We start from the raw sequence: 11761 nt of genomic DNA on the forward strand, positions 1-11761 counted from the left end.
GTTAAACTGCTGCAAAAACTCAAACTCTATGGGGTGCACACCGATTGGTTTGAAAGTTATCTCTCGGATCACTTTCAGTATGTTCGAATGGACTCGCGGCAACACGGACAGGTGACCTCCCAATCGGCCAGAAACCCAATAGGCGTGTATCAGGGCACATCGCTCGGGTCTCTGATGTACTCGATCGTCTCGAACGATATCAGTTTGTACGTTGAGAACGATGTGACAATCACACAGTACGCTGATGACACCCAGCTACTTGTTACTGGCAAAAAGAATGAGATGGCATCACTCATTCGCCGCATGGAGACTGCACTCAACACCCTTAGTCAATGGTTCGTGCAGAACTCCATGAAGATAAATTCCGGCAAAACACAGCTTATCACGCTTGGCTCACGCCAGATGCTACGCAACATGCCACCCATATCACTCACCTTGAACGGATGCACCATTCACGAGACCGATCGGGTTAAAAACCTAGGTCTGACAATCGACCGCACGCTCTCCTATGAGCTACATATTGACCAGCTGGTCGGCCGATGTACTGGTCTCCTCATAGGCCTGAGTCACGCTAGGCATAGGCTACCGAATGAGACACTGTCTACCATCATCAACGCACTGGTGCTGTCAACAATTAGATATTGTATCAGTGTGTATGGCACAGCAACCGCTACGAATATGTCCAGAGTGCAAAAGGTGATCAATTTCGGTGCAAGAGTGATTACGGGACGGCGTAAGCACAACCACATAAGTGATGCGCTCACCGATCTAGCCTGGCTTCCAGCGCGCGAGTTGGCAATGTACCACACTCTGTGCCTTCTCAAGCGTATTATGGTGACCGGCGAACCTCTCGACATTGCCGAAGGGCTGGTCTCGGTGGGGCAGAGGAGAGAGCGGAGCACGCGGCAGGATGCGAACCTCTCCCTCCCTCGCATACGATCCGAGCCCGGCAGGAGGCGATTTCGCTACCGGGCTGTGTCTACTTTTAACGAGCTGCCAGCGGCCGTTAACCCTAGAACGCCTAGGGGGGGGGGGGGGGGTTGTATCAACCCCCCCCCCCTGAGGTTTTTTCGAAGTGCACGCTAAACGGCTTGTCGTAGCGGGCTGAAATTTTCAATACCCTCTGGGGCAGCCTTTGCGCATCTTTTGCCGAAAAAAATTGATCGATTCATGTCAGGTCACGGAGTTATGACGTCATAAGAGGTACAGCCTCCGGCCGACAGTTACCAAACGTGTGCGCCGAATCCCTAGGTTTTCTGCCGGTGATACCCACATTGTTTGATGGATCATGATGAAACTTCCCATGCATGTTGGGGCAAGCATTGGCTATCGTGTGATGCAAGAAAATTGACCGGGTCAGGTCAGGTCACGGAGCTATGACGTCACAAGAGGAACAGCGTCCGGTACTATTTTTGAAAAGCGCCCGAACCACTATTTTGCTAATTCTTGTCACCTCAATGGGAATATGCAGCAATATTAGCTTCTATAGGGAGCAAATGGACCTCCCAAATCCAAAAATACAATCAGATTTCAAAAATTTAAATTTTGATTTTTCGAATTTCTGCCGCAGACTGTGACCTTGCCGACTTCCGGCGCTCCCAACGCGCCATTTTTAGAGCTAGGGAAACGAAATACATACCAAACGATAGAGAATTGATCAAGGAACACGATAGTGAAGGTTTCAAGTCGATATCTCCCACCGTTTTGCCGCAATCGCCGCGGAAAGTTGAAAAAGTTTGATTTTTCGGAAATTTGACCTTTGACCGGTCATAAGTAGGTCAAATGTTGACCTAGGACCAAAAAATATACCACCAATCGCGAGATCTCGTTGAGAGCAATCCGTTGGTTTTTTCCGCTAAGCTCTACGACCTTCCGTTTCGAAACGCCAGCGGGGGGTCGTAACAACCCCCCCCCCCCTGGTCGTTCGTGTTATGAGAAATGGCCTGGTCGTGCGAGGGTTAAAGTAAAGACACCGGGTGCTTTTAAGGTACATGTAAAAAGCACCTGGGCCACTTTTAGACAACAAGTGTTAGGAAGTGTGTGTACTCGTACGTCTGTGTAGTTTTTGAATGATTGTTCATCATGTCCCTTCATCTGACTCGAACTCTAGAATAGCCATGTTATGATGGATGAGTTTTCAAGTGTCAATACAATACAATACAATACAATCGGGCTACCGCCAATCGTCGCACAGCTAGGGCTTAACTACGGCTGTCCGGAGCTCGCAGAGCGGGCATACCTCCGGCGGAGCATGGGCTTTAGTCGGCGTTTTTGTGTCATACGCCGACTTTAGCCCAAGCCCTAGCCGACTTAAGCCCGACTAAACTCTCGGGCAAGCCGCACTTAAGCCTGCTTGGGCCCGGAGTAAAATTGCTGGCTGGGATGACGTCACTCTGACGTCATTTCCGGCCGACCTATGGTAGCTACGAAGTTGCTACCATAGATGTTAAATTGATGCAGCCGAAGGTACTGAAAGTTTGGCGTCAATACGACAAGCGGTTTGGAAGTTATTACAGAAAAACGGGAGGGGGGCTATGAATAGCCCCCCCCCCAGTGGGGCGCGGGTTAAGCTCCCGAATATCATAGTAAACATCAAACCACGTACTCAAAATGTGTTTCATCGTCTTCTCTGATGAATTTTGTTCCTGGGACACCACCCGCAATACCCCTGCACCCCTTCAATTCAATAGAATAAAGCACGAAACCACCCAACTACACGATTTCGCCATATAGGGCTCCATGCAAACAACCACAGTCCTTGACTGTGGTTCAATGGCGGCGCAATTCACGTATGCCGCAGAGGCAGCTGTCCCTTCTAGTCTTTATTTCTATGGCTGGCCTGCTCGTTCGCAATGAAACATTCTTTGTCTTGAAAGTACCAATTAATTACGGCAGGTGACGGACGACGGTAAAGTGCAAATTACGTTTTCACCGTTCAAAAAGCTGCGAACTATTTGTTGATTATGCACCCCTTGATTATGCATTTGTGTACCGTATATAACTTGTATTGGCTACTTCGCATATCAGTTCTATGGATAGTCCAGCTATCATTTTCGGTTGAAAATGAAATAAAACCCGGCCATTTTTCTTTCCCGGAGCCGTCTATTAATCTAACGTACGAGGAAATATCAAATTTGATTAAGCAGCAGGGCTATGATGTCATCGAAAATCCTGGTGGTCCGCCATTGGCACGACTTGGCGACATTGTCTATCCAGCGTCGGTGGTGTTACCGCAGCTGGCTCAAACAGAAGAACGTGGTCCCACGTCGATGGTCAAACTGGATTATAGATGGATTGGCAAGAGCGGCAAGGCTGAAGTGTTTTATTTCTTTGACACCAAAACCGAAGTAAACAAAGAGGTCTTTGAAAAAGGAGTGCATTCTTGGGCAGTCTCAACTTGTATAACATTCACCAAAATGGCCGATGGCCTGTGCTCAAACGAAGTGTCCCATGCCGCTATCTGCGTGCGAAATGAAGGCTCCTGTTGGTCTGTGCTCGGCAATGTGTATTCGTCTAAAACTAAAAGGCCTCAGAAGATGTCAATTGGGAAGTATTGTGATAAATACTCATCAGCCCATGAAATGGGACACGCTCTAGGTTTAGAGCACATGATGACTCGCACTGATCGCGACAGTTTCATAACGGTCAATCATGAAAATTTTAAGATCGATTTTGACGCTAAGCCATCTATGGAAGCTGCAGCTAAGAAAAATTGGCTTAATGCCAAGAGGTGCAATGAAGGACAGGGGTACCAGTCCAGCACGCCCCTTCCCTATGATTATATGTCTTTAATGCACTACGGCGAGGCAGAATTCGGAGATATTGACTATCGGCCGGTTTTCGTTACAAAGGAACCCCAGTACCAGTACATGCTAGATTATAAGAGATCTGGTGGCTATCTTCAATCTCACTATGACCTCTATTTAATAAATACAGTATATGAATGCAGCAAAAATTGGGCAGCTTCGTGCGAATCGCCCCCAAAATGTGAAAATATCGGTTACTTGCAGAAGAACTGCAAATGCGCATGCGCACCTGGATACGAAGGAGCAAGGTGTGAACGGAAAATTGGACCATTGTTTCCACTGTTGGACAGGGCAAAAGCAACCATTGAAGACAGCAAAGAGGGCTCTTACGATTTCAAGAATAAAGGTATGCACACGAATAACAACAGCTACCCTTCCAATACGTTCGTCTATTACCAATATGCTACATTGCACTTGAAAGGGCCGGATAACACTACTACTGTCAGTATAAGCGTATTTGAACCAATTCATGTGCTTCTAGCAAATATGAGAGGATATGTACTGCGTTCCTTACTGGGCGACATCCATTATACTGACTGTTATGGGGGAATGCGTTTCTACTGGGGCGACTACGCCCGTGGCCAGGTTCGCGCCGAGTGTGTCTCCTCATTCATCACCAACGAGACCAAGTCCAACGCGCTCATTTTGCGGGCCAAGACGAATGCCGTTGGCATTGTCATCATCGGAAGGCTGGGCCAGTACTTCAATAACATCGACCTGACAAAATTCATGGTCGAGCAGCTTCAGTTTCACGTACAGTTCTTAAGAAGGCCGCAGAGTGTGCTGAAGGTGCTGCACTGCAAGAATTGCTCGACCACCACCACAGAGGCGTCGGTGCTGGGCGCCGGCGCTGCGGCCGCGGCCAAGGCCCTGGATGGTGGCGGAGGGGTGCTCGCGGCTGCTATCGGCGTGCCAGTGGTGCTGCTGGCCGTGGCTGCCGGCGGTGCGCTGTACTGGTGGCGCGCTAAGACAAATTTGGTACCCGAGACTTCGGAGGACCAGTGTGCACCCCAGTCCTCATCTCAAAATGACTCTTCCAGCAGCTCAGAAAGTAATACTAGTGACGAGGACTAATGTGTTTTTCTATCTCGGGCAAAGACTAACATCGAGACACATCGAGAGAATAGACACTGCATGATGCGAGTATGTAGGCAGTAGTGAGCAGCGTTGGTCACAGGCAGCGAGCTGTGGTGCTTTACCAGAGTCTTGGCCAGAGGCGAAGCACAGCTCTTGCGATATCCTAAAGCGTAGGGTAGGGTGGGGTAATTTGAACATATTTTTACGTCTTCTCCGTCGTACCAAATTCCAGCTCAACCCTGGATGCAGAAAACTGTTTCAGTAGCGCAAATGTCACTTGCTTTCACCATGCAAGCCTCATTTTTGGACGAGCCGAGCATACCTTGAATAGCATAGCCTCACTTCTCCACCAAAATCACGGTGTGTTCAAGTTGCCCCACTACCTACTGTGGGGTAATTTGAACATACTGCCTTTACGTGCCATAAAAGCGATAATCTCGCCAGCACCGATGCCGTTTGAACCATAAACAATAGGCAAAATAGGCAGAACAATTCTAAACATCCCTTCATTTGAAAAATCAACACAACAAAAATAACTGTTGCCGAGTATCCATATCTGCACGCTGCACACCGGTCAGTTGACAGAAGTCACCTCTCTTCAATCAACCCGCGCCCTGATGGGGGGGGGCATTTTGGCCCCCTGTGGTTTTTTCTTAAATAGCGAAAAAACGGCAGCGCACAGCGCCGCCAAATTCTGGTTACCTTCCCGGGCATCAATTTGACACCTTTACACAAAATTTCAAGTCACAGCTCACCTCGGGTCAGGAGTTATTGAGGTCAAACTGAGGTCATGTTCGAGTAAAAATTAGCAAAAAAACATGACATCTTGAAACGCTCACCAAATCTACAGTTAACAAGCAGTTTTAAAGTTCTTTAAGTTGTTCTGTAGAGAAAACGGTACTACAAAACTGCCATCTCGGATTTTCGAAGTTTTGGGATTTTCACCCCCAAAAATAAAAACATATTTTTTTAGAAGAACTCGAAAAATTTCCAAAAATATTTGGAATTTAGAAAAAACGGAATATATGTGATAGTCCCTGCGCTCTTCGATATACATACCAAATTTTAGATCGATACCTCCTTTAATGGCCAAGTTATAGCGAAAAAACTGTTCAAAATTGATGACGTCAAATTTTTGAATTTAATTTTTTAGCAATTCTAGACCACGTAACGCAAAACGGAGATCACCATTGAACTCCCCGTGACGAGTTGCATCGAATCAATACCCATTTTATGCAAAAATATCAACTTTGAAATTTGACCTAATTTGACCTGACGACCTTGACCTGACCTTGACCTGACCTTCAGCAGAACATAATCTCAACTGACTCCAAGGGCTAGCTGTCCCACATAATCGCATTTGGCATATAAAATGGACCATAAAACATGCATCACATGATATTTTTAATTTGTGGCCCTCAGTGACCTGACCTCTGTGATCATCGGTAAGACCGAGGTCAATGAAATTGGGTCACAAGGTAGTTCCCCGTTGGGGCTATCCAACACCGTTTGCCGCTTGTCGCTATGTTGCGTCGTTCTCGAGATCTTAGGGGGGGGGGGGGTGGCAAAAAATTCCCCCCTCCCCCCATCAGACTGCGTTGCTCGGCAGACCCCATCAGGGCGCGGGTTAACATAACGTCTATCATTTCCGTCCGATAAAACTCTCCCATCCAATTGTCCCACCAGGGAGAGGTGGGACAATTGGGACTTATTTCTCAGGCCATATTTACTATAGTGTTATTTGAAAAGTATTGCAGCAAAGCTGCTTTGTGCAGCACCAATAAAAGATAGGTTACTTTTATGCAGCATGCCATATTAAAAAAACGACCCTATGTGATGTGGTTATATGTGGAGAAAAACAAAAACACTCATTTTGGGGAGAATAGGGACACACGCAGGAGAAAAGGGACAGACAAGAGGCTAAATTGGGACACATAAAAATGTGGCCAACATTTTTTCTCGAATTATTTGTCTGTTTATGTCTAGGCAATCAATTGATAGTTGAAACTTATCTTTACACCATCTGCTTCGTTTAACCCGGCAGTTGCCACTGGGACAGGCACCGGCGATGGTAGCACCACCGTGGTGGGGACCGACGCCGCGGGAGCGTCCAAATTGAGAGTCGGTCGGGGTGGCACGATCTCGATCGCCTTCTGTGGCCTGCTCCTGCTGCTGATCCTCCTTGCATGCTGTGCAGTGTTCTGGCTGCGTTCCAAGAGGAGAAAGAGTGAAATGCCAACGTCATCGGAAGACGAGCTGTCGACGCAAAGTGGCAGCGGCTCCTCGAGCGATAACGACTGACGAGCGATTGCCGCATTTTGTCATCACACACGGAATAAGAAACTGGTGATGCGTGTCATTTTTAGATGTTTTCTTATGTAATTGTAATGTTTTTTTTTTGTAATACACATCAATTCTTATCCGTGTTTTGAAGAGGTACTACGCACGATCTGCAGCAAGCACAAATTATCCTTTAATTGCAATTAACCTCCCATGGCACCTCCCATGGGAGGTGCCGACATACAGTCGCAGGTGACATAGAAAGGTAGACAGCGAACTGTCGTTGACTTTAAAGTATGCATGCCTACGTTTATTTTCTTGTACGGATATTTTGGCTATTGTTTACGAACAATATTTGGATAGCAATATCGAGCGGAAAGGACACAAACCTAGACTATTATTCTTACTTTGAGCAATCTGGAAATCATACAAACCGAGACATACACACTTTATTGGAGCAGCATGGCTATGATATCGTTGAAAATCCTGGTAGTCCGCCGTGGGCACGACTCGGCGACATCGTCTATCCAGCCTCGTTGGTATTACCGGAACTGGCTCAAACAGTCGAACGTGGTGCTACATGGGCAGCCAGTCAGAAGTACATATGGTTAGATAAGAATGACAAAGCCGAAGTATTCTACTTCTATGACTCCAAGAGCAAAGCCAACCAGAAGCTGTTCGATGAGGCAGTTAACGCCTGGTCAAAGTCGACATGCATATCGTTCACTAAGATGCCCAGCGGCGAATGCTCTGAGAAAGCCTCGCACGCCGCTGTTTGTGTGCGAAACACGGGCAACTGCTGGTCTTCAGTCGGCAATATCTTCTCGTATACGAAGGCCTACCAGCTGATGTCAATTGGAGATGGCTGTGAACTATACGCGGCTGTTCATGAGATGGGTCACGCGCTAGGTTTGCAGCACACCATGGCTCGTGCCGATCGCGACAGCTTCATTACGGTCAACTATGAAAACTTTGAGGTCAAGTTTGACAGCAAAGTATCTTTGGAAAGTTCAATGAAAAAAGACTGGTCGCAGGGCGCCGCATGTAAGAAGGGTCAGGGCTTTCAGTCGACTACGCCACTCCCCTACGACTACAGGTCGGTGATGCAGTACGGTGAGGCAGACTTTGGAGACGGAGACTCTCGCATGATCTTCGCCGCCAAGGACCCCCGCTACCAGTACATGTTTGACTACACAAGATCTGGTGGATATCTCCAGTCCCACTATGATCTGCTTCTCATCAACATGATATACAAATGCGGTAAGCAATGGGCAGCCTCCTGCAAATCAGCTCCGAAGTGTGAAAATCACGGATATCTGCAGAAAAACTGTAAATGCGCATGTGCTGCAGGTTTCCAAGGGTCAAGGTGTGAAAAGAAGCACGGATCGCTGTTTCCGCCTTTAGACAGAGCCAAAGCGGTGATTGACGACCACAGGGCCGGTTTTTATAACTTCAAGAAGAGAGGCATGCACACGAACAACAACAACTACCCACTCAGCAGGTTCATCTACTACCAGTACGCCACGATGTACCTCAGGGGACGGGATAAGACCACCATGGTCAGCGTGCGGGTGTTCGAGCCGGGTGAGGTGGCTCGGTCGTACTCAATGAAGGCGTTCCAGGTGTCTGGCTTCTTCACGGACATGGATTCCAGAGACTGTGAGTTCGGAATGCGCTTCTACTGGGGTGACTTCGCCAGCGGTCGGGTTCGCACTGAATGTGTCTCCACATTCATCACCAACGAGCCCAAGTCCAACGCGCTCATGCTGCGGGCCAAGACGAACGTCATCGGCATCGTCATCATCGGGAAGCTGGGAGAGTTCTTTCCGTATGCCGAGTTCACCAAGTGGATGATCGAGATGCTTCAGTTCCGGGTGTGGTTCCTGACCAGGCCGCAGAGCGTGTTGAAGCTGCTGCAGTCCAAGGGTGGCCCCAAAGTGGTCATCGGTGCGTCCACCACCGAGGACCCCGTGTTAGGTGGTAGCGCCGTGGCCGCGGCCAAGTCCCTGGCCGGAAACGGAGGGGTCCTGGCGGCTATTATCGGCGTGCCAGTGGCGCTGTTGGCCCTGGCTGCCGGCGGGGTCCTGTGCTGGTGGCGCGCGAAGAAGAGTCGGTCACCGCAGACCCTTGCGGACAAGCTGTTCGGCTCCCAGTCGGAAAGCAGCTCGTCCAGCAGTGACGATGACTGATGGCTGATAGGTGCAGTGCGGCACCCGTTGATTAAAGTCATTTTTTGGCCATCGACTGCTGGAGCAATAAATTGGAGCGACTGCTTACTGTACCTACCGCCTATACTTTTGACATGACGTGAAGTTTGTAGAAATTATAAAAAGATAATATTGGCTTCTTAGCTTGAGCTCAAATTTGGCATCTCAATAGCAGATCAATGTTACTATAACACGCATTTCGATTGAAAAATGACTTATGTCTTATTTTTGGGTATTATATAAAAGTCCCTTTTATTAAGTTTGGTGGTCAAAATTCAAATTTGTCTTAAAATCCGAGATAGCAGTTTTGTAGCTCTGTTTATCTTACACCTTTTTGTTTTGAATAGATTTCCCTATCTTCAAAACTGTAGGCGTGACAGCTTTTCCTGCAAACCTTTTTTTGGGGGGGTTGAAAATGGCAGAACATAACGTCACTCTGACGTCATTTCTAGTGAAATTTCATAACATTTGAAAAATACTTGGTCGCATGGTGTAAAATTGATGTCCGGATGGTCCTGATAGTTTGGTGGCGATATCTGCTATACTTTAGGAGATATCGACTGAAAAGGAGAGGGTGCCCGATTCTTCCCCCCCCCCTAAACGGGGCGCGGATTAATGAAGGACGTTTGTAGCCTATCAGACATCGTTAAGCTTATTCACACCTTATGGCAGTAACGAATAAATATTTCAAATGATCAGACGTTTCAGCATCAGGGTGCCTTCGTCAGTGCGATGAGCTTATCATACCGTTGGGCGTATTTATACACGGAAAAGACGTCACAGGTCAAAGGTCATTTGGGTCAGGGTCATGAAATTTTCAGGGTAGGTGCAAAATTGATCAATGCGAGGGTATTGAAAGTTTCGTCGCGATCGGCTGCTTTTTCGCGAGTTATTCGCGAAAAACCTCAGGGGGGGTTGTATCAACCCCCATCACCCATGTGCCGGCGAGGGTTAAGCAACATAAAAGACACTTTCACTGTATCATAACCCTCGCCCGTATAGGGGGGGGGGTCGAACGGACCCCCTCGTTTTTTCGCGAATAACTCGCGTATAAATCGGCCGATCAAGACGAAACTTTCAGTACCACCGAGTTAATCAATTTTACACCTACCCTGAAAATTTCATGACCTTAACCCAAATGACCTTTGACCTGTGACCTACTTTTCGAGACCATGTTTGGCCGGAATCGCGATTCGGCGTATGTCGGCTCGCATTAGCCGCGCTTTTGCGGTCTTTTCGTGGTTTCAAACGTTCAAACATGTGATATGATGTTGCCACCATGCATTAGGGTGGGTGTCAAGGTCACCTGAAGGTCAGGTCATTGACCTTTGATGACCCCGTTTCACTTTTTCGAGTTTCACATGTTTCTATGCTAGTTTGTGGAGCTGAATTCGAATTTAGCAACCATATGAACATTTACGAAGTAGTTTTGGTGTATTCGTAACATGTTACGAAGCTGTCAGAGGCGCTTGACACCTACTACGAATACTCGGCAGGGCCCCTACCTATACTGGTTGACCTGACCTGTCGTGGCCCAACCTGACCTAAGCCCTAAATACATGAAGACATCATCAGTGATCAAAGACTAACATGATATTCGTGATCGGCGGCCCGAAAAAACCCATACGCGCCACACTTTACGACGTTCTAACAGGTCCCGATTTTCCCGACTTTTGGGTCATTGACCCGACCTGGAAGGTCAACCAATGACCTAGGACCTTAAAATTAGGTATCATCGGCTTTCCCTCGTCACGGGCAACACGCTTGTTTTTTTTTCTGCGAAGCTCAAGGTCATGGGCGGCGCCACCGGGGGGGACGGGGGGGACAGGTCCCCCGCTATCGAAAGTTAGGGGGGTACAGTACCCCCCTATCGGCGAGGCCCGTTCAGTTGTTGATAATAATGCATTGTAGAGTTATCCGTCGCATTTAATGCATCGTTGGTTAATCAAGGTAGGTTCTGAATAAGATTGCTGTTGGGATGTATCGCAGGGGGTCCTGGCCATCTCCAAAAGGTGTGGAGCTGTGATGCCTGTAGTTATAAGGTAATCGGCAGGGCCTCGGGGATCGTGCCCCCCTTTTTGGGGCGCCAGGCAGGGTTATTACCTCCCCACCCCACTGCCAGACCCCATTGCCGACAAAATCAAGTTCACTGAAATTTCATAGATTTCCGTTACTATATGGATATTTTCCATTCCTAATAAGTCAAATTCAAGCATGGCAGTTCTACCACAGGAACCATTTGAAATCTATGCCATTTAACCCCAGCACTTGTGGGGAGAAGTGTTCGGATAAATCACAGGCAGGACCAAAAAAGCACGCAGTAGCACAAGACCATATAATTGGATAGCATCGGCTCCCTCTCGTCAAGGGGTTCAATAGCACTCGTTTTTT

This window comes from Amphibalanus amphitrite, unplaced genomic scaffold (assembly GCF_019059575.1).
Source record: "Amphibalanus amphitrite isolate SeventyFive unplaced genomic scaffold, NRLGWU_Aamphi_draft 001006F_arrow, whole genome shotgun sequence".
Lineage (NCBI taxonomy): Eukaryota > Metazoa > Arthropoda > Thecostraca > Balanomorpha > Balanidae > Amphibalanus > Amphibalanus amphitrite.